Source organism: Trichechus manatus, unplaced genomic scaffold (assembly GCF_000243295.1).
Source record: "Trichechus manatus latirostris isolate Lorelei unplaced genomic scaffold, TriManLat1.0 scaffold00045, whole genome shotgun sequence".
Classification (NCBI taxonomy): Eukaryota; Metazoa; Chordata; class Mammalia; order Sirenia; family Trichechidae; genus Trichechus; species Trichechus manatus.
In genome coordinates this window covers 7,734,012-7,758,563 of record NW_004443981.1, presented here as the reverse complement: position 1 = coordinate 7,758,563, position 24,552 = coordinate 7,734,012, and the positions used below count along the sequence as shown (strand labels likewise).

General features: G+C 39.2%; 1 protein-coding gene across 4 annotated transcripts in view; it reads left to right on the top strand.

Moving 5' to 3' along the window:
* Positions 1 to 24,552, top strand: part of DICER1 (dicer 1, ribonuclease III) — a 75,744-nt gene that overhangs the window by 3,077 nt on the left and 48,115 nt on the right. For 3 of the 4 annotated variants that reach the window (XM_023731761.1, XM_023731759.1, XM_023731760.1), the window contains exons 2-3: positions 19,914 to 19,979; positions 20,927 to 21,027. The gene's annotated coding sequence lies outside the window, so the exon portion shown is untranslated. The remainder of the gene's footprint in view (positions 1 to 19,913; positions 19,980 to 20,926; positions 21,028 to 24,552) is intronic. The other variant, XM_023731763.1, reaches the window with a different exon arrangement.

Sequence of the window (24,552 nt, the reverse complement as noted above, 5' to 3'; positions counted from 1 at the left end):
CCATCTCACCTCCAGACAGAAGCTGCCCATTTAGCCTCTTGTATCTACTTGAGCTAAGAGGCACACTCCTCACAAATATCTCTGTATATCACACAGTCCAGTTCAATCCCTGTCTGAAGAGTTGGCCTCGGAAATTGTTTTAGTTCTGGGCTAATAGAGAATCCAGGGGCCATGCTTTCCGGGGTACCTCCAGTCGGACCATTAAGTCTGGTCTTCTTACTAGAATTTTAGTTCTGCACCCCACGTTTCTCCTGCTCCATCAGGGACTCTCTGTTGTGTTCCCTGTCAGGGCGATCATTGGTGGTAGCTGAGCACCATCTAGTTCTTCTGGTCTGAGGCTGATGACGTCTCTGGTTTATGTGGTGCTCTCTGTCTCTTGGGCTACTACTTTCCTTGTGTCTTTGGTGTTCTTCATTCTCCTTTACTCCAGGTGGTTGGGACCAATTGATGCGTCTTAGATGGCCACTTGCAAGCTTACATGATTCTTACTTGGGAGTGATTTTGTGGTGTTATGTAGTGTTGTGCTACCTTCTAGGAAGGATGACGTTCATGGCATTGAGCTTTTTTTTTCCCTGCCACTGCCTGACACATAAGATGCTTGTTTCATTTGAGAAAGTAGGTATTTCATAGACATTCTCTCACTTGTGACCTTCATGTCCTATGGTCATGTTTCAGCTTACTTGTGCCAAAGAAGAAAAGGGACCCATTTATGGAGTGCCTCATTATTGCCAGCGTGTTCCAGGTCCTTTTACATACCATTTCATTTAATCTCCACCTTGGGGGAACCCTGTGAAGCTTGACATTGTCCATATTTTACAGGCAAGGAAAGTAAAGACTCAGAGATCATTGCCCCACATCATGAATCTAGAAGTGGCAGAGCCAGGACTGAACCATGGTTTGATTCCAGAGCCCTTGTATGTGTGCTGTTCTCATTCCATTCCATTCCCTTGGTATTCCAAGTGGATTTTAGGGGAAGAGCCTGCATAATGTCTAGTAAATCTTCAGTACTAGTTGAATGAATGAAGTTATAGCTAACCTTAAATGTTCAGCTGATCTCAGGTTGTATGAATATTTCAGATTGTTTCTTGATCATCACAACCCTAGACTCGTGATTTATTACAATATCAGTTTTCTCAGGGATCTTCCAGTTATAATTATGAACAGTGCCTCTGTGTCAATAAAAATCTGTAATCTCCTGGAAGCCCAGGGTTCATTCATTTTTATTCCCTCAATTCCTATCCCAGTGCCTGGCAAGTAGGTCTTCAGACAACTGAGTTCATTCCGTTGATCAAACATGGAGCTCTGTTGTGCCTGTTGGATGCCAAAGGAAGATACTGGTTAACGCCTGTGTTTAACTTGTGTAAATAGTAAGTTGGAGCCAAGTGTTTTATCTTGTTTATTTTATGCTCTGAGTTTTGGACATTCAAGAGTTTAGCTCATTCTGAAAGCCTAATGGATGTGTATATATTATATTAGCCCTTGTCTGCAGGTTTCTTTGAAATTATTTCTCTGTTGTTATGTACTTATGATTTCCCAAAGTAGATTAAAATTTTCTGAGGCAGCATTATTTCCCTGACATGCTCCTTTCTTACTCTGTATGGCATGGACCGTTTAGTCTGTACTTTCTGATTCTTTCATGCTTACCAAATCCTTTGCATGATAAAGCCTGGTTTTCACTCCTTACTAATTTCTGCTGATGTCTAAAGAAGGTCTAGTATTAGTCCATTCTGTGCAGAAACAGCCATTTATTTATTTATAATCTGGCTACTCCGAGAATGGACTTGAGATGATCTTAGAATAATAGATGGGTATTTGAGAGCACTACTAAGATAACGGTAAAGGTGGGGGCAGGTGTGGGGCGAGAAGGGAACTGGAGGGGGGAGAATTAGATGGAAAACTTAGAGCAGGGATAGCTCAGTGCCTGCGTGTGCATGTAACTGAAGTTATTATTTCTTATTCACCAAAGTGAAAGAGGAAATAGGACTAATTATCGTTTGTGTTGATTAATGAAAGGAAGTGTTCCAGTTAATCAGGAGAAGCAGACTTTTCTCTTGTGTGAAGAATCATTAATCATTTGGATTTTTACATAAAATGACATTAACAACATGTGGAGAAAATGCTCTACTTTCACAAATGATACAGAAACATTTTTTGCATGCCATTTTAGAGAAAGAAACTGGATCAAAACCTCAGGCAGATAGAAAAGCATTCTTATTACAGGTGTCATTGTTCTGGTTGTTGGAGTCATTAGAGTTTGTCTTTCAGACAGTGTTTCTCAAATGTCAGTTGTCTCATTCAGGTGTTTGACAGATGCTGAATAGCCATCTTTCAAGAGGAAGCTCTCTTCCGGACGGTGTAGACGGTCAGGATTTTCCAAATAGTGATTCTCGATGCCAGTCTTTAGGAATGTGTGTTGGTCGGAAAAATAGGACCACTTGTATGGTGGTGTACACTTGTAAACAAATGAATACAGAGAGAAAAGCATTATTTTTGAGGTCTAGCTGATGAAATCAAAATTTTCAATCATGTTGAGATAGCGAATGTTAAATTCTGAGTACAAAATGGTTTCTCCATTTATCTAAAATGGTCACTGGATTGTTGTTACTCCTTTAGCATGTGAAGTTACTGTACTTTTTAAATAAGTGACTAAGAAGATACCACAAGAAAACATTTGTCTGAGGGTGTCAATAAGACTTTTACTTGAAATAAGACACGGATGATTTAAAATTTGGCCTTAGTGCTTTGATCATTAATTTTTGAGGCTCATCATGACATTTAATGTTATTGGCTGTGTTCACGTTTTTAGAAGGTGAGGGTTAAGTCCTTAATGCATATTCAGCACCACCCCAGTGCCTGGCATATAGGAGGTGCTCAGATTTGTTGAGTGAATGAATTAGTTCATCTTTATAATACTTTATGAAGCATTTAGAAGGAAACACGGTTTTGTAGAGAAGAATCTTTGGCTTGCATATTAAGACTTTTGAAGAGCTCCTTACTGTTAATTCGGATTTTGGACCGCTCATGCTGTCTGGTTCATCTTCATTGGTGAGGTACATGTGATTCTGTGCAGAGAAACACTGTGGGCCAAGGGTTGGGTTAAGAATTTCATGAACGAAGATGGCTGTAAAAATTGGCGTTTGACTGGTGGTGTTGAAGCAGGCTGACGCTGATGGTTGTTGTGGTTGCGCTTTTTCAGGGGATGGCTCAGTGTATGGGATGAAGTAGGGATTTTCAAAACACATTTGGAAATTCTTTTGGGTATTAGGAAATAAGCTCAGCTAACCACTTCAGAATTTTAAAAAATAGTGTACTTAAAGAACTCAGATAATGAGAGAAGGATCTCAATTTAAAAATTGATCTTTGAAATGATGTAGAAAGGTTCCTTGATTAAAGAGGAAAAAGGAAAGAGAAAGGTAGTAGATTTAACTAATACTTTGACATATTTTGAGTTCCCTGGATTTCTGTCTTCCCTGGTGGCACAGTGGCTAAAGTGCTCGGCTGCTGAACAAAAGGTCGTTGCTTTGAACCCACCAGCTGCTCCACAGAAGAAAGATGTGGCAGTCTGCTTCTGTAAAGATGATAGCCTTGGAAACCCTTATGGGGCAATTCTCCTCTGTCCTGTAGGGCTGCTCTGAGTCAAATCGACTCGACGGCAGCGGGTTGGGGTTTGGGTTGTGGGAGACAGAAGGGCGTGAGAACCGTGCTGAGCCCGAAGGTCTGAACGGCCTTGCCGCCTCTGACACATCTGCTGCAGAGCCAGCACTCAGGGGCGCGCTGAGGAGGAGTGCTGCTTTCTGCTTTTTTACATTTTGCAAAATTCAATGCTAGTATTTTCTCAGCATTTTAGGGGGGGCGTAAGAGCAAGTCTTTGGTGTCCGAGAGTCAGAGCTTCAAATCCTGATTCCCCCAGTTCATAGCTGAGGAAGACTGGGCATATGGCAACCTCTCTGAGTCTCAGCTGCCTCATCTGTAAACTGGTCATCATAATAGTATCTACCTCTTGAGGCTGTGAGGGAAAAACGATGGTTTCTTAAACTCTTAGTCCAGTTATGGCACATAACCAGCCTTCGATAAAATACAGCTGATATTATTATTTTCCCTCTAAATATATGCTTTAGAGAAAATTTTGCTATAGTCTTAATGCTTTTAAATTACATTGTGACCCAGAGTTATTAATATTGAAATGTACGTCCAGTTTTATAATGGGAGATGAAGAAGAAAAGACTGCTTGAGAGCCATATTTCACAGGTAAGTTTTCTGTATTAAGGATTATCCATACTGGATCAGACAAATGGTTCAGCTGTTGTAAAAACTGTGTGAAGGCAGTGTCTGACCTCCTCTAACTTCACAAGGAGGAGGGAGATCAACAGCCAAGGCTGATTGCTCTGAGGTGGAGTTTAGGTGTATCTCCTCTCTGCCATCTTTACCAATTCTTACACCAACCGTCCCTCCCACGGCACTCTCTGCTTCTCTGCTGGGTTCTATAATTCATTGCAATGGCCACACAGAACTCATAGACCATACTCACGATTATGGGGTTTATTAGGGAGGTAACAGTTACAATTCAGGCTCAGGAACACTCAGGATACAGTACTTTCATCAGGACAACCTCTTTTTAGCTGTGCTTGCAGGCACACCTCCTCTGGCCCTAGGCCTCTGCCCTGCTCAGGCAAAGTGTTACAAAGCTCTTTTAGTCTCTGCCAGTAAGTCCCCAGAGGCACCCCATGCACTCAGCTTTCTCTGTTTGTGGGCCAGGAAATCCACCACACCGTCTCCTACCATTGTTTCTCTGCCACCACTTTCTCTGTCTTTCTCCTGGTTCCGGGAGCTTCTCAGCACAGGGATCCTGGGTCCAAAGGACACGCTGTCTGCTCCTGGCTGTTCTTCCTCGGTGGTGGTGGGATCCTCTCTCTTCCAGCTCTGGGATAGCTCACCTTAAGCCCAGTGGGATGGCAAAACTGACCAATCCCTTTGGTGGGCCACAGTTACCCTGTGACACAGTATCGCCCAATCACTTAGGTGAGAGTTACAAGACCGTGTTGAGAAAGGCCACACAAAAAGGCTCCATCGCACTGCCGCTGTCTTAGATGGGCCTCTATAATAGTGATACCAACTGTAATAGTAGCTTAAATATCACTAACTTGCTCTAAATAAGCCCTTACTCATCTATTACGCATGAATAAATAAGTCATCAGTGAATCTGTATTTTGAACCAGCCTAGCTTTTTGTACTCTTTGGGGACTGCTGATTCGTTCAAAGATGAATCTTACCCTAGAAAAATGTACATGTACATACTCAAAATTTTACACAAAATGTTGACACCTCCCCCCACCCCGTCAGCCCCATCACAGGCACTTGATTTTGGCTGTATCTGCGCACACCAAGACAAGTTATAGGTTAACTAAGGAACCCACCTCCCCCCACCCCCCAAAAAAAATATTCTGGATAATTGAGGCAGAAATGATTGGCGGAGTGGAATGAACAGTGTAAAATAACGAGTGTTCTAGTTTGGCTTTACTTCCAGCTAATTAGGTGTATGATTAAGGACAAGTCATCCAAAACTTTCTAGACTTAGTTTCTCACTGGCTAAGTCTCCAAGCTATCTTATAGCCAGTAATCTTTGAAGCCCCCGTATGCTTCAGGGACTTCTCCATTTCAAGCTGAGAATCTAGACTATGAGACCGAGGGTGGAGGGATGCATTTGGTGAGCATTGAGGCTTGTATGTAGGGACAGTAAGAAAGGAGAGGATGGAGTTGCGAGATATTCTGGGAGGAAATGTAAGATGAAAACCCTGGGAAATAAGGCTCAGAAACTAGAGAAAGTCAGATTTTGCATGGAAGAGATGGCGCGGTCTTTCAGAGACAATTGAGTCTTTTCATCTTCTCTCTCTGCGTCTGGTACAGCTTAGTAAATGTTTGTTCATGAACGAGAATCTGCCAGAAACTGTTTACGGCTTTCCAATCTGATCAATAGAGTGCAGAGCGAGTATCCCTTAGAGAGGCTGCTGGTGCTGTTAGTGAGGACAGAAATGTCTGAGAGGCACCTTGTATTCTAATTTTAAAAGGTTATTACATTTTGTATATAACATTGTTCTGAAATTACAAGTTATTTTCAGGGTGATCGGTATTATATACTTAAATGTTAAAAAAACCCTCAGTTTCTAAATCTTAATATATACTTGTCACATATAATAAATTCAAGGAATTTATTAATCTTAGGCCAAATATGATTTTGAGTGTTTTAAGGAAAATGCAGAATTGTGTTGATAAAAATATATGAACAAATAATAGAAAAACCCGAATTAGGCATTTAAATGATCATCAACACTGAACTGAAGTTAAGGCAAGCTGCAATTTCTAAACACTATTAATATCTTAGGAGTAATTCTTTATTGCTTATGTAATATATGGGCGTTCATTTCCAGTTGTTCTTCAATAAAATATGTGGAATAAGATATTACCAAACAGTGTTCTCCTTTTGCGATATGTTTGTAAGAAAAGTTTTCATTGACATATGACAGAATTCTCAAGGAGAATATTGTTTGTACAGAAACTAGCATTAAGCCTCTATAAATCTCTAGATTTTTTTGTTGCTGAACATTAGGATTCTAGGAAGTTTTTTTTACATATGAATCGGGTCCATAGGGAGATAAATAATTTTCTTCAAGTGTCTTTAGCATTTATATATGTATATCTATATATCACAAAGTCACTGCTGTTGAGTTGATTCCAACTCATAACGACCCTATAGGACAGAGTAGAACTGCCCCATAGGGTTTCCAAGGCTGTAATCTTTATAGAAGCAGACTGCCACATATTTCTTCTGCGGAACGGCTGGTGGATTCAAACCACTGACCTGGTTAGCAGCCGAACGCTTTAACCACTGTGCCACCAGGGCTCTGTGTGTGTGTGTCTGTGTGTGTGTAGGCCTGTTGGCACAGTAGTTAAAGCAATCGGCTGCTAACCAGAAAGTTGGCAGTTCAAAATCACCAGCAGCTCCGTGAGAGAAAGATATGGGAGTCTGCTTCCGTAGAGATTTACAGCCTTGGAAACCCTATGGGGTTGTTATGAGTTGGAATCAACTCAACAGCAGTGGGTTTGGGTCTCTGGTGGTACAGTGTTTAAGAGCTCACCTGCTAACCAAAAGTTGGCAGTTGGAATCTGCCAGCCGCTCCTTGGAAACCCTATGGGGCAGTTCTACTCTGTCTGTAGGGTCACTATGAGTCGGAATCGACTTGACAGCAACAGGTTTATAATTTAAATATGTATATAGACACACACGCATATACATATACATACGTGTGTAGGTGTCTATGTTTATGTCTATGTCTTTATCTGTGTCTGTATGGGAGTCTGTGGGTGGTGCAAATGGTTAATGCACCTGCTGCTAACAGAGAGGTTGATGGTTCCAGTCTACCAAGAGGCGCCTCGGAAGAAAGGCCTGGCCATCTACTTCCAAAAATCAGCCATTGAAAACCCTATGGATGGAAAAGAACCACATGATCATCTCAATCAGTGCAGAAAGGGCATTTGATAAAATTCAACACCCTTTAATGATAAAACACTCAACCAGATAGAAGGGAAATTCCTCAGTAGAATAAAGGTCGTTTATGAAAACCTACAGCTAACATCATACTAGTGGAGAAAGACTGAGAGCTTTCCCATTGGATTAGGAACAAGACAGGGATGCCCACTCTCAACACTGTTCTAGAAATCCTAGCCAGAGCGATTAGACTAGGAAAAAAAAAAAAAAAAAAAGATACTCAAATCAGGAAGGAAGAAGTAAAACTAGCCCTTTTCGCAGATGACATGATTCTACATATAGAAAACCCCAAAGAATCCATAAGACAGACATTAGAACTAATGAATTTCACAAAGTTGCAGGGTACAAGGTCAACACAAAAATCAATCAGGTTTCTTTACATCAGCAGTGAGCAGGAGGAAAAAGAATTAAGGAAACGTTACCATTTACAATAACATCTAAAAGAATAAAATACCTAGGAATAAATTTAATCAGGAAGGTCAAAGATTTGTACACAGAAAACTATAAAACATTGCTAAAAGAAATCAGAGAAGACCTAAACAAATGGAAGGACATTATGTGTTTGCAGATTGGAAGGCTTAATATAGTTAAGATGTCAGTACTTCTCAAAACAATCCATAAATTCAGTGCAATCCCATCAAAATTCCAAGAGCCTTTGCAGAAATGGAAAAGCCAATCCTTAAATTTATATGAAAGGGCACGTGAGACTCCAAATAGCTAAAGCAATCTTGAAGAAGGAGAAAAAGGAGGAGGACTCTTGCTTCCTGGTTTCAAAACATACTATAAAGCCACAGTAATTAAAATGGCCTGGTATTGGTATAATAATAGACATAAAGACAAATAGAATAGAATTGAGAGTCCATATATCTATGGTTGACTGATTTTCAACAAGGATGCTATGTCCATCCAATGGGGAAGGAAAAGTCTCTTCAATAAATAAACCAAACCAAACCAAACCAAAACAAAAAACCCCATTGCCGTCAAGTTGATTCCAACTCGTAGTGACCCTGTAGGACAGAGTAATCTGTCCCATAGGGTTTCCGAGGAGCAGCTGATGGATTTGAACTGCTGATCTTTTGGTTAGCAGCCAAGCTCTTAACCACTGCACCATCAGGGCTCCCTTCAGTAAATGGTGCTGGGAAAATTGGATTTCCACATGCAGAAGAATGAATCAGGATCCAGCCCTCAAACCATACCGAAAAACCAATTTAAAATAGATCAAGAACCTAAATATTAAAACTAAAACCATAAAATTTTTAGAAAAAAATGTAGGGGCAAAGCTGTGGGACCTAGTTTTTAGCAATAAATGAAACAAAAAACCCGTTGCTGTCAGCTGGGGTCTTAAAAGCCTGTGAGCAGCCATCTAAGATACTCCAGTGGTCTCATCCCTTCAGGAGCAAGGGAGAATGAATAGGACACATTACAAGGAGATTAGTCCAAAGGACTAATGGACCACAGCTACCTAGGCCTCCACCAGACTGAGTCCAGTACAGCTAGATGGTGCCCGGCTACCACCACTGACTGCTCTGACCAGGATCACAACAGAAGGTTCTAGACAGAGCTGGAGAAGGATGTAGAACAAAATTCTAACACACACAAAAAAGACCAGATTTACTGGCCTAATTCTAACACACACAAAAAAGACCAGAGTTACCTAGTTTACTGGAGAAACCTGGAGAGAATGGCCCCTAGAAACCCTTTTAGCTCAGTGGTGAAGTCACTTCCAAGGTTTACTGTTCAGCCAGGGATTGGACAGCCCCGTAAAACAAAACGGGACTAATGAGGCACAGCAGTTCAGGGACAAGGGCTAGAAGGCAGAAGGGGACAGGAAAGCTGGTGATATGGAATGCGAAGTTGAGTAAGGACAGTGTTGATGTGTAGTGAGGTTGTTAACCATTGTCATAGGGCGACGTGTACTGACTGTTTAATGAGAAACTATTTTGTTCTGTAAGCCTTCATCTAAAGTGAGAATAGCAGCACAATTGGAAGCGTGTAGTTGATGTCACTGAACTGTGCATGTAGAAATGTTTGAAATGGTGTATCTTTGGCTATGTATATTTTCACCAAAAAAAAAAAATAAAGGTCAAGAAGGGAGAGGGGTTGACATGTTGTGGGGTTGTTAACCAATGTCATAAAACAATGTATGTGTACTACTGTTTAATGAGAAACTATTTGTTCTGTAAACATTCATCTGAAGTACAGTTAAAAAAAAAACCTGTTGCTGTTGAGTCGATTCTGACTTATAGTGACCCTATAGAACAGAGTAAACTGTCCCATAGCGTTTCCAAGGAGCAGCCAGTGGATTCGAACTGCCGACCTTTTGGTTAGCAACCGAGCTCTTAACCACTGACAACAGAAGCACGAGCAACAAAAGACAAAATAGATAAATGAGACATCATAAAAATTAGATCCGTTTGTGCGCCAAAGAACTTTATCACAAAAGTGAAAAGACAGCTTATAGACTGGGAGAAAATTTTTGGGAACTATATATCCGATAAGGGTCAATATCCAAAATATATAAAATACTTCTACAACTTAACAACAAAAAAAAACCCAATAAAAAAACAGGCAAAGAACTTAAACAGACATTTTACCGAAGAGATATACAAATGGCCAGCAAACATACATAAAGACGCTCGAAGTCACTAGCCATTTTAAAAAACCAAACCCATTGATGTTGAGTTGATTCCGACACATAGTGACCCTACATGGCAGCATAGAATTCTCCTATAGAGTTATCTAGGCTGTTATCTTTACAGGAGCAGCTCACCAGTCTCCCGCAGAGAGGATGGTGAGCTTGAATTGCTGACCTTTGGTTAGCAACCCAGCGCCTTAACCATTGCGCCACCTGGGCTCCTTCATTAGCCATTGCCATCAAATTGATTCTGACTCATAGCGATTCTGACTCATAGCGACCCTATAGGACAGGGTAGAACTCCCCATAGGGCTTCGAAAGAGTGACTGGTGGAGTCGAACTGCTGACGTTTTGGTTAGCAGCCTGAGCTCTTAACCACTGTACCACCAGGGCTCCTCATTAGCCATTAGAGAAATGCAGATCAAAACCCCAATGAGGATACTGTCTTACCTCCGTTTGAACGGCAGTGATCAAAAACATGGAAAGCAACAGTTGTGGGCGGGTTGTGGAGAAACAAACCCTCACCCATTGCTGGTGGAAATGTAAAATGTACTACCACTGTGTAAAATCGTTTGGTGATTCCTGAAAAATTTGAACATAGAACTACCATATGACCCAGCAGTTCCACTCTTTGGTATATACCCAGAAGATCTGAAAGTATTGACACAAACAGACACATGTACACCAGTGTTCACTGTAGCACTATTCCCAGTAGCCAGAAGGTGTAAACAACAAAATATCAACTGATGAATGAATAAACAAAATGTATATACAGATACAGTGGAATACTGCTCAGCCATAAAAAGGAATGAAGATGCACATCGCAACATAGACGAACCTAGAAAACAATATGCTGAGTGAAATAAGTCAATCATAAAAAGACAAATACTGTGCGACCTCATTTATATGAAATAAGCCAATATATAGAAACCAAAAACTAGCAGTGGTTACCAGAGGTGGGAGGGAGGGGAAGAGGGGAGTTTTTGCTTAGGGCGCATTGAGTGTATGTTAATGGTAGTGGAATACTTTGGAAAATGATAGCAAGAATGATTGTACAACTTGAGGAATGTAATCATTGTCACTGAATTATACATATAGAAATTGTTGAATTGGCATGTCTTGTGTATATTTTTATCACAATAAATCATACATTGATTAAATTTGAAAATTAAAACAAAAAAACCTTATGGAGCAGAGTTCTACTCTGACACATATGGGGTCTCCACGAGTTGGAATTGACTCAAAGGCAACTGATTTGATTTTTTGGTTACCTATATGTGTGTATGTGTGTGTATATGATACACACACGCACGAAATTGGTCTTGCCTCAGCGAAACGCTCTAATAAAATGCTTACCTGTGTTATCTATATTGTGTGAAGAAAAAGTTAACATAGCAAATTACAGTTTCTTATGAATGTATCTATTTCGCTATTTCTAAGTCCCCTTTATGATCGTGATCTCTCTTAGGGGAGCGCTCTTCACTAGATGACCTGAGTCATTATGTAGTGTTAGTTTTCAGCAGTAAATCCTGTTCAGTCTTCGGCTCAGTTTACTGAAGACATTAGAAGAAATGGTGAGATGCGAGGTCAGTCATTGAGAGTTTAGTGAACACCTATGTCCCAAGAACAGAAAGGCCAAGAGAAATGTCGGTGGACAGGGTTGATTTCAGTTGCCAAGGCTTCATAGTGAAAGAAGTATTTGTTTATATGTGTTTATACAGATTCAGTTAAAAATAAAATTCTCCGTTTGGGTCTGTTAATCTTAAATTGGGTCCACTCCTTTTTTTAACCCTGTGGGGACAGCAAAAGGAACGGATCCAGATGCAGCTTATTGTAACTGGCAAGTCACAATTTTGAGACTGTAAACCGCTTGTTAGCCCAATTAGTTCCAACTCACAGCCACCCCATGTGTGTCAGAGTAGAACTGTACCCCATGGGGTTTTCAGTGGCTGATTTTTTGGAAACACATTGCCTGGTCTTTCTTTCCAGGTGCCTCTGGGTGGGTTCGAACTTTGAACTTCCAACCTTTTCCTTTAGCAGCTGAGTGCCTTAACCATTTGCACCACCTGGAGACACCTAAACTTGAGACTATAGTGTGTTGTATATAGTGGAAATAGAAGTTTGGGCTCAGACACAAAGGTAGAATCCCATCTCTCCCCTTTGTTAGTGGAATGCCCTTGGATGAGTTATTTTAAACTCTTGTAAAATGTAGAGGATGCTTTTCTGAGTGTTTTTTTTTTGAGGATTAAACCAGATAATAGAATTTAAGTGCTCAATAAAGATAAATTTTATTCCTTCCCCTCTTGCTCTGGGAGCTTTTGGTACACTCAACATGGTAAATTTTCTACACAAATGTTTTGCTTCTTTTTTAAAATAAGGTTTAAATGAAATCACTTTCAATTGATATACAGGAAAGTGCGTAAGTCATACGGATACACAAAGTTAACACTCCTGTAACCAGTACTCGCTCAAGAAACATATGACCTTTATTTTATAAGCTCCTCTGAGCCCCCCTTCCCAGACATGTGTTTGTCACTGTTGCGTTGGCCACTTCGCATAGTGACCTTATGTATAACAGAATGAAATGTTGCCCGGTCCTGTGCCATCTTCATGACTCCTGGGATGTTTGAGTCCATCGTTGTGGCTATTCCCAAGCACTACCCCTGCAAAAAAGGGTAAACACCATACTGTCTTAGATTACTTTTGCATATTTTCAACTTGATATAAACAGAAATCGCGCAGCACATGTTCTTTTGTATTGGGCTTCTTTCCCTCATCATTATGTTTGTGACGTTCATTCCGTGGCGCATCACCTGGTTGTAGTTTATGCCAGTACGTCCTTGTCGGTTGTTGATGGACATTTGGGTTGCTTCCAGTTTTGGCTTCTGTGCATAGTGTAGTTCTGAACATTCTCGTGCATGTCTCTTGGTGGCTATGTGTACGTATTTCAGTAGGGTACATACCTAGGAATGGAATTGCTTGGGTCATAGGCTATATTTGTGTTCAGCTTTTGTAGATTCTTCCAGTTTACAGTCCCACCAGCATTTGTTCTCTAAGCTGCACATCCTCCTCTCACTTTCCGTTTGCTCATCTGCCTTTTTCTTACTGATTTGTAGTTTTTTATGTATTCTGGATACAGGTTCCTTGTCGTGTGTATAGTATTGCTGTTATCTCCTACTCTGGCTTGCCTTTTCACTCACTTAATCAGATCATTTAGCAAACAGGAAGCCAGAAAACCAAACCCGTTGCCATCGAGTCGATTCCAACTCATAGCAACCCTGTAGGACAGAGTAGGACTGCCCCATAGAGTTTCCAGGGAGCACCTGGTGGATTCAAACTGCCGACCTTTTGGTTAGCAGCCATAGCACTTCACCACCACACCACCAGGGTTTCCAGTAAGCAGAAGTTCTTTATTTTAATGTAGTCCAGTTTATCAATTTCTTCCCTTTATGATCAGTGCGTTTTGCATCTTGTTTAAGAAATTTTTGCCCACTCCAAGGACATGAAGGTATCCCCCCCTTTTTTTCTGTTTATCGTTTTTCTTTGTACATTTGAATCTACAATCCAACTGGAATTCATTTTTGTGTATGCTATGAAGCAAGAGTCAAAATTCACCAATTCACCCAGCACCATCTGTTTGGAAAGATCCTTTTTTCTCATTGCACGGCAGTATAATTTTTGTCATTAATTAAGTGACCTTATATGTGTGGGTCTGTTTCTGTTGGTCTGTTCTTGAGCCAGTACTACACTGTCTTAATTACTGTAGCTTTGTATTAGGTGTTGACATTGGATAGTATGAGTTCTCCAGCTTTGCTCTTCTTCAAGATTGCGTTTAGTGTCCTCGGCCTTTTGGTTTTCCATGCAGATTTTAAAATCAGTCTGTCGGTTTCTATACACACCAAAAACGCTTGTTTGAGAATTAAGCTTGTTGCAATTGGATTGTTTAAAGTCTTTTAAAAGTTGAAAGTAACTATCTTAAGTTTTATATTTGACCTAGAAAAAGCCGTCTTGACTCCATACTTGTTAGTTTGAGATAGATCAGTAAGGCTTAGTTTCAATTTAGAATTAATAAAAGTGTATTTATGGGTATTTCCAGCTTACCTTGAACTTTATATAAGGTATGAGGTGATCTTTCCTTGCAAAGATCTTACTTGCAGGTGAAAGACCTCAAAATAAGAGCTAATGTTGGTGAGTAGTAAGCCCATGCTGACTAGTTTAGAGGCTTTTAGGAAAGCTTGATGGTGGTGGAGTTGGGCGGCACCAGGAAGCAGAAGCTCCTCTGTGGAAGTTGGAATGCGCTTGGCAGAGTGAAGATGACAGTGCTGCAGGGAAGGCAGATAGTGCCCGTTGTTGCACAGAAGCTAGGAGGTGGTGCTCCCCCCCGGGCTGGAACTAGTATTGTGTTTGTTTTGCTGACTCCTCAAGTATTTATTGTACATTCATCATACTCAGCAGTGTCTCAGGCTCATTTAGGACTAAAATGTTCGTGTTATGTTGTCTTAAAACAGCTTGACATAAAGAAAATTGTGGCCTTTTTTCCCTCATGGATGTTCTCACTTGATATAAAAGGTAGGTAGAAAGTGGTCGAGAGCTGAGTAAAATTCTTGCACTTGCTGCAGGGTTTTTATTGAGCAAAATACAGAAACTTGGAATTAAATGTCAGCCCTAAAACTCGCCTTGAAAGCTAGTGGTGTATTAACTTTTTCTCTCTCTTGAAGTAAAACTGCAGGGTCAATGTCCTTACCCGTGACTTGAGGGGGTGTTACACTGTTTTGATATGTTAGAATGTTGTCTTTCTGAGAAGTATTCCAAGTATGTAGGCCATTGACTCTCTTTATATGGATATTTTGATGGATGGAATTTGTTAAATGGTATTTGACCTGCATTCAGCTTCAATTTTGGACAAAGCTAATTTTAGACACAATTATTTTGAAATCTAAACATAATATGTTTAGTTACAGAGTTCCAGAAACCCAGAAATTTGTTTGGTTGATAGAGTAGTGCATGAAAGAAGGCTAATGAATTTGTGGTTTAAATTTTAGAAACTGGAGTAAATTGTACCACATTTACAGCTTAGAAGAGGGTTTTTTTTTTTTTTTTTTTAAATACCTAGACTGGATCATGTATCTCTAAACTATTAGTCTTCACATAAATCGTCCTCAGCTGGAAAGTTTGTTCTCCAGGTGTAAAAGTGATAGATGTTCATTGTAGAGAATTTTAAAATGTAGAAAAGTTTGAAGAAGAAAAAAATGATTCATAGTATTAGTCCCATTGTCCCCTCCGTCTCTTCTGCCACTCTTTAGTTTTTAAGAGATACCCATAATCTTATTTTAAATAAAAAATGTGCTCTGCTTTTTTCATTTAATGCCAGACAAAAGCATTTATGTTCATTTTCAACTCTGTCATCATTTTTAATGGCTGAATTGTATTGTGTCACTTAAAACAAACCATGATTTACGAAACCATTCCCTCATTCATTGTTAGACATTAGTTTTTTTTTTTTTTCATTTTTGCTACTATAAATGGTAATGCTGAAGGAAGTGTTTCTGTATGAAGTTTGTGTGTGTGTGTCTGTGTTAATGCGGTAGGCTAGATTAATATGCAAAAAGTTTTAATTAATGACATATGACTAAAGTGAAAATGGAAATATTTCTTTTTTTCTGAGTATTTAATCATGTAAAGATGCCAGTGTTTAAATTCCACAAATTATTATCTCTTCTTTTTTCTTCTGTTTATCATTCTTCCATTTGACCTTAATGTTTTTATAGTCTGTATTCACCAAATAATAGTAGATAAATCCTTGAAATATTTATTTTACATGCTATGAATATTTTGGATATTCCCTACCATTTTATTTTTTCTCTCTCTTTTTTTATTGTGCTTTCGGTGAAGGTTTACAGAGCAAATTAGTTTCTCATTAAACAATTAATACACATATTGTTTTGTGACATTGGTTACCAACCCTGTGATGTGCCAGCACTTCGCCTTTCTCGACCTTGGGTTCCCCATTTCCATTCCTCCAGCTTTCCTGTCCCCTCCTGTCTTCTTATCCTTGCCCCTGGGCTGTTGTGCCCCATTAGTCTCGTTTTGTTTTATGACCGTATCTAATCTTTGGCTGAAGGGTGAACCTCAGGAGTGATTTCAGTACTGAGTTAAGAGTGTATGGGGGTCATACTCTCAGGGTTTCGCTAGTCTCTGTGAGACCAGTAAGTCTGGTCTTTTTTTTTTTTTTTGTCAGTTAGAGTTTTGTTCTACATTTTTCTCCAGCTCTGTCTGGCGCCCTCTATTGTGATCCCTGTCAGAGCAGTCGGTGGTGGTAGCCGGGCACCATCTAGTTGTGCTGGACTCAGTCTGGGGAGGCTGTGGGAGTTGCGTTCTCTTTTCTTATATTTTCAAAACTTGTCCATTCGATCATTATCATTATTGTTTCTTGCCCATCTTTATACTATTTTGTTGCTTAAATAACAGTAAAGTGAAATAATGTTTTCTGTATTGTCTGTGGAGCAAACAGAAGTAACAGAGTATTTTTTATTTTTTGCTTTTAAAGAGAACTAGTGGACACAAAGCTGTTTAATTTTATTTCATGTTGTATACCATTTTTGTGATTTAATTTGTTTGATTTTCATCTTACCATAAATTCATAATGTGGTTTTTCAGATTAACCTGGTTAAAAATACTGTGTAAACTCTTGTATTCTAAATTTATATGACAGTGCATTTTCTATATTGAATCTTGGTATTAATAAAGTATTTTAGGTTTTCTTTAAAGGGTTCTTTAAATTTTGAAAAGTTTAAGAATTGTTTGAAAACAATGGCTCTGGTTAGGGATAGTAGTTAGGTTTTTTAAAACTACTGTTTATTGAGCATTTTCTGTCTTCCAAGCACTTTATTTTCTCTTCACCATTGTTGTAGGGGAAAAACATCATAAGGTTGAGTAAAGCAAAAAGAAAGTTTTGTTCGGCCTATATTCAAAAAGGCAAAAGTGGGAAACGGACAACCATGCTGCCAGAGCCATGTCTGCTCCAGTCCAAGGAAATATCACAGAACAGACAAAAGTGGGAAAACAGACAAGTGTGCTGCTGGAGCCATTTCTGCCCAAGTCAAAGGGTATTACAGAATGGGCAAGAATGGGAAAACAGACAAGCATGCTGCCACAACCACGTCTGCCCGAGTCTAAAGAATAGTTACAGAATCATCAGTATATATTAACATTACGAATGGGCAAAACCATTGAAAGCTTAGCCTTTTCAGATTGGCTAGAAATTGTGATCCTACATTTTGAATTGTCTTTCTTAATCATTGGTACAGGTTTCAGTAACGACAGTTAGGAGGGTCTTCATTGGTCCAACAAACTACTGTTCACTAAATGCTAACAGAAAAAGATAAGAGTAGAAAGTCTTTTGTGTTCTGTTTGATTGGCTTTATGTGAGTTTCCCTAAAAGATATTTTCCAAGATTATCTTAGTTACTGTCTTTATATCAGGGCCCAGCTGATGTGTCCTTGTGAGCCCAGCTGCAGCTGGGTCACATTCTCTGTGCTCAAGGAGAGGAAATAATAACTCCAATATTATTTCCTAAATCACCATCTTTACCATATGTGATCTCATTTTATCCTCACGATAGTCAGGTGTCCTATGTTACAGGCAAGGAAACAACCTCAGAGACATGTAGTGGAGTCTGGGTGTAATTCTTGGTCTTTCTAGCTCTGAACTCTTTGCTGGCCTGTAGGTGATTTTTAAATGAAAGATACTTTAAAAAAATAGAGACTTTGCTTCCTACCCTCCAGGGGCTTTACTGGTGCCTCCTGTGCATAGGAGGGTCCTGTGAGGAGGGGTGACTTTCTTTTAGAAAGGATGAGGGTGTGAGGGCATCAGCTGGACATAGGATGAAGTTCACTTAAAACAGCTAAGGTTTTTCTCCTCTCATTGTAATTTAGAAAAACAGAAGGGAGTTGTGTTTTTAAACAACTTGTATCTTTTTTTTAATGTGTGGGCTGATTTTTAATATAGCTAAGCATGTTCCCATTTAGCTCCATCTTCATGTTTTAAGTTCCCTCCCTCCAGTATGGATCCCTGGTGGTGCAGTGGTTAGGAGCTCGGCTGCTAACCAAAAGGTTGGCAGTTTGAATCCACCAGCCTCTCCTGGAAACCCTATGGGGCAGTTCTACTCTGTCCTATTGGGTCCCTATGAGTCGGAATCAACTTGACAGCAACAGGTTTTGGTTTCCCTCCAATATAGTTGGGCAGCCTATTTTAGGATTTCTCTAGTATTTAAGTTCCAAGAAATGGAATTTTGTTATTTGGCATGAATACTATTTAAGAATTGGATTATGGTTTTAAAAAGAAAAAAAGGAGAACATCCGTATAGCCTGTTACTTTGTGTCCATGGCCACGACTCCCTGTAATAACGTAGACAGGTTGCGCGCTAAAATAACGCGTGGGCTCTCCATAGCACTGCTGTTACTAGGCACTTTAAGCTCTTAAGAGACTGTTTAGTCTCCCCGTTAGCTTACAGAAGTGCTCCTGATGGTGTTTTAGTGTCACGGGTTTATATTACCTGGTTTTCCTCTTGTTCACCGTGGGACTTTATGCGAGTTGTGCATTTTGGGAATCAGAAGTAGGAGTGAAATCTGGACAGTAATATTTGTAAAGTTAATGGTATCAGACTCTGTGGCACATTATGATAAAATGGATGAGTTGAAGTTTGTTTCTGTCACCAGTTTTGAAAATTCATATCAGGAAACAAGCTGCCTTTAGCCTTCAGATAGGAAAAGTTAGCTGTCTCTCCTTACAAGCGTGTCTGAAAGGGACAGCCACGCTACTCTATTTAGATGCTGATGTGGGTTAAGCTTGTACAGAACCTACTGAGTATCTGGCATGTGGCATGTCTGTTTCAGATTATCAGACGAGAATTTGCAGGTTTGTAATTTAAGTCATGGCCATCAATTAAAATTAGAAACCTTGACCCGGCTCTGTATTGGTGACATAAAATAAGTTGTCATTGTACTTGCCACGCTGCCTTTCTAGTGTGTATCTGTAGAGAACTGTCTAGGGAAATAATTTTGGTAACTTGGCAATATTATGCAATAGTTGAGTGGAATTGAATTTTAAAGCATTATCAGCTTATTTTTATTTTGGTTGTGGTCTTTCTAGAGAAGAGCTGAATGTGAATTAGAAAAGACCTGGAGTGTGATACATCAGGGTGTGTGGGTGTGTTTCTTTGCATCCTACAAGTTTGACTCGATGGCACTGGGTTTGGTTTTGGTTTTTTAGGTGACCCTGTAGAAATGGAATTAAAAGTCAAATGAAATATGAGGTGGTTTAAGAAAACCCAAACTCTCTGACATACTGGGAGAGATGATATGCTTTTGTGAAGTGTGATATTGATTACCACACTGTGTGTTAAGTGTTTTTAAAGCCAAGTTTTACTGAGGAAAATATGTAATTTAGTGCCAAGAGTTCTCCCTTATGTCTGCTTGGATTATACTAACTACTTTTTTTTTCCAGTTGTATTAGAACATAATATATTCAGTGTTGATTATTAGAACATAATAATTTTAAAGGGCAACTCTTTCAGATACATACTGTCTGTTTGGTTCCCAAAAGATGAGTTATTTTATGAAAGATCTTATTCTGATAAGTTAAATATGAAAACTTTGTCAAGTAGGAGATTTCTTAAAGTTCATTTTAAAAAATGAGTTATCTGTTCTAAAATATTTTTTCTCTGATTGCTTTTAGGTTACCTAGGGTATGAAATAATACAGACTTGGAAACGCTGAAAGAACTTAGAATCAGCATTTTGAGGTAAATATGTACAAACTAAATAGTGTTAAGGTTGCCCCATTCTGCTTTTGTTAACTTTTTAGCAAAACAAATTTGTGTATGAAATTTGAAAGTATAATCTCCACGTGAATGTTTTTTTAAAATGACTGTAAGTAGATAAGTGAAATGCAGACTATTGCCGATTTATTCTTCCTGAGCTTATGGTAGCAATATGAAGTAGAGGCTTTATAGTAAGTTAATGAGCATAAATTAAATGTGGTGTCAATCTTAAAAAATCAATATTTGTTAAATTAAGCTTTTCATCTCAGTGCTTTAAGCTTCCTTAGTTTGTGATTTATAATTAGATCTACCCCTAAATTTAAATTTCTCCCACAGCATTAACCTTGTGGAACTGTGCTATGAATTATTTTATTCGTAAACCAAATAAACCATAAAAAAGTTCATAGTGTGGATTTAACTGTTTATAGAGTTTGTGCTTTTAATTTCACTTTGGCAAATTGAAATTGCTAGTGGTTTTCATGTGGATTTCTCAGCCAAAGCTCCTCTGATGACCTTCTTTAATTTATTTCTTTTGTATATGTGAATTTAGGAAATAATGCATAATTATTCTTTTATTTTATTTTTTTTTATTTTTCTGTAATCCGTAAAGCACTGTCTTTAGAATTTGTTTATTTTGTTCGATTTTCTTGTATTCTTTTTGAAGTCGTCCCTTGAATTTTTTGCTAGCGTTTTCTTCTCCTTAGATCTCTGGGAATTAGGCAGACTATTGTTGCAGCTCATTCTCTTGTTCTTTGTTTTAGAATAGGACATAGGATCCTAAAACAACCCAAATGACTTTGTTTAAAATTTAATGTGAAATAATGGCCTTTTATTCAGCCCTTCCTATCAATGGAGCTCTCTTGAGATGCGTTTGTATTCAGTTTAAGGACAGGAATCTTAAACTGGGCTGTTTTTACATTTATTTTTAGAGCAGAAGCTTGGGTATGCTGTGATTTTCCAATAAACTGCCACCACAATGTCAAAATGCAGTTCAGACAACAGCAACACAGAGATCTCAAACATTAAAACGGTAAATCTGTCATTTATAATATGTAGAAAGAGGAAGAGAGTTTGTTTGCTTTACTGTTATTTCTGAGTGAATAAAATATGGAAACTATGAAACAGCCTCCCCAATTTCATAAGTATAAATTGTTTGACCAGAAATTTAAAGTCTGTGGTTGAAGAGCAGTCACATGGAGGAGCTTGGCTCTGCTAAAGCACTTAACAGTAGTCATTTCACCTATGAAACTATAGAGCTTGTGCTTACCAGCAGGGATTCACGTCTTTTCATTAAGGCCAACTTTAAAAAATATCTGTTTAAACATGCCAAAGAAAGTAAAAATTGGCAAAATTACAGGTTTTGCTGTTTTCACATTGTAGGATTACCCGCTGAATTTTTTTAATCTTGGATTTGCTTCCCTAAATAGAAAATGTATTTCTTTGGCCAGCCACCATATATGAAAGGACTGAAAATGCATTTAGATATTATAAGCTTATGTGAAATACAATTGGGAAGGGTCAAGTTGCCGTCCTCCCTTTCCTTGCAGCCCCTCTTACCTGCACCCACCCTTGGGGGCCGGGGCGGGTAGGAGTTGGATGGGTGTGTATTTGCAGAAATATCTTTTGAACAATCCGTGATTCTGTTCTACGTGTTATTGTGTGGACAGCCATGAATCTCTGATTCAGTTCATCAAATGTTTATTTAAATGTATATATGGTACATTGTACCAGAAGTTTAAGAGATGCAAAGAATGAGACATACATCTTGCTCTTATGGAGCATATATTCCAGTAAAAGAATAAGGTACGTATGTATGTGTGTCCGTGTGAATATATGTAATAGGATATAAATTATGAAAGGCAAGTAGAAGCTGTTCGAAGGTTTTTATGTCACTCAGATGGATATTGTTTTTATTCTACAAATCTCCATTGATTGCCAACCATGTCTCAGGTGCAGTCTGGCACAGTGGAAGATACAAGTATGTATAAGATGTACAGCCTCCATACTCAAGCAACTCATAGTTTAATTGGTCATATTTTAGTGAGACTAGAGAGTAAAAGGCTGGTACAAATGGTTAATGTGCTCAGCTGCTAACCGAAAGGTTGGAGGTTGAGTCCACTCAGAGATGCCTCAGAAGGAAGGCCTGGTAATCTAATTCTGAAAAATCAGCCATTGAAAACCCTATGGAGCATTTCTACTCTACACACGTGAGGTTGCCTTGAGTCAGAATCTACCTGATGTCACCTGGTTTAGAGATTAAAAAGAAATTATTTGAGTAAGAATTATTTTTAAATTACAGAGATACATTTTATTTTATGGGTATTGGACGGCATACCCCAAACCTGCATAATGTAACTCATAATAAAAGTCACGTGAAAATCGGTCAGTACAAAATACCCTATGTATTTTAACATAGGGTTAAAATACAGGATTACTGAGTTTTAAGTGGTCAGTAAGGGGATATGGATGATGTCTTAGTTATCTAGTGCTGCTCTAACAGAAATACCACAAGTGGATGGCTTTAACAAAGAGAAATTTGTTCTCTCACAGTCCAGTAGGCTACAAGTCCAAATTCAGGGTGTCAGCTCCAGGGGAAGGCTTTGTCTTCTCTGTTGGCTCTGGAGGAAGGTCCTTGTGATGCATCAGTCTCCTCTTGGTCTGGGAGCATCTCAGCGCAGGAACTTCAGGTCCGAAGAACGCGCTCTGCTCCTGGCACTGCTTTCTTGGTGGTGTGAGGTTCCCATGTGTCTCTGCTCGCTTCTCTCTTTTATATCTCAAAAGAGATTGGATTAAGACAGTATCCAATCTTGTAAACCTCGTCAGTGTAACCTCATCACAGTGTTAGAATTTACAACACATAAGGAGATCACGTATAACCTCATCATAGTGATAGAGTTTACAACACATAAGGAAATCACATCAGATTACACAGTCAGACGGTACTGGGAATCATGACCCAGCCAAGCTGACAGATATTTTTGGGGGACACAGTTCAGTCCATGACAGATAATATGCTGTAGTTATTCAGCAGACAGAGGTGACTCTTAGTTTGTGGAAATGGTGGTGAATGGTGGTAAGGCAGGGGTAGGGCAGCATTATAAGCTGAGTGAATAATCTGAGCAAAAGAGTGGAGGTGGCTGAGGTCAGGCAATAGTATGTAATGGACATAAGGTTCAGAATGTCATTTGAGATCAGATATCTCAGAGGGATATGATTTGATTAAATTCTCATGTTCATATTAAATATCTTTTCTACAAATTCCTGTCTAAAAGTATATTTTCTTATATGTTGTCTCTTGTGATAAACAATATTATCCAATCCATATCTTTTGACAGCTGTGTATTACATTTATATTAACTTACTGTTTGCCAGTTGTTTACAGTATAGTTTCTCTTTATTTAGAGCCTACATGCTGATAAATGCATACCTTTCGTCTCACTGTTTCTTGATATTTTCTTCACTTTTTATTCTCAAATTGATTCTTTGAAATTAACCACTTATCCTTTTCCTCCACCTCTGGGCAAGTTGGGGGCAGGGATGAGGGAAATAGTGAGCAATGCCTTGCTTTCCATGCTCTGAGATGCCAGGAACATAGCCAGGACAGTGACTCGGGAACTCCTCCTTTCCCAAGCTCTGTACCTGCTGGTTAGTAGGAATACGACTGTCACACTTAGGTGAAATTGGTGTCTCCTTGAGGTGACACTGGGCATGGGGAGCCATGGAGCTTGGGTCTGCTTTGTGTATCATGGGCTAGCTTCCCGTTTATTCTCACGGACTGGCTTGCCTATTTTCATTTGTGCTGTTACTGCATTGTTTTCACACAAGATTCCTTTCCTTCCTTGATTAATGGCACAGGGAATATTATCCAGGTTTTTTCCAGTTCGATTGTCTCTGAAACAAGCATTTTAACCTTTGCATTTCTAAAAAGGATCTACTAGCAGTGAAAAGATAAAAAATACTCATACGGACAAATGAGGAGAGAATTTCTAAGTTTCAGAGTCTCAGAATCTTCTAGATAGGACTTGTCTGATTTCTTGGAGTGTACATGGTCCTAGACATTCTCCTACAAACAATGCTTTTCCCTCCCCTCCCTTCCATTGTCTTTCCAGTTGCACTTCCCCAGGGAAGGGAAGTGATAACAGTGATGGAAAGCATCATTTGGTTTATGTTTGTTTGTGAGTCACAGAAAATTCAATTCTGCTAGCTTAGACAGTTCAGGTAGTAAGGGAATTAGTTGACTCATGTAATTGGAAGGTCCATCCTTAGGCTGGACTTTGAGGTTGGTTGATCTAGCAGCTCACTGATGTCTTCAGGGACCCAGTTTCTTTATTTTTGCCATGTGTAGTACTAGTTTCATCCTAAGGCTGGGTCTTTTCATGGGTGTTAGGTAATTTCTTTTTTCCGATACAAAAATTTATACATACATTGTTATGTATGTTTCTCCTGCTCCATCCAGGACTCTATGTTGTGTTCCCTGTCAGGGTGGTCATTGGTGGTAGCCGGGCACCATCTAGTTCTTCTGGTCTCAGGCTGATGAAGTCTCTGGTTTATGTGG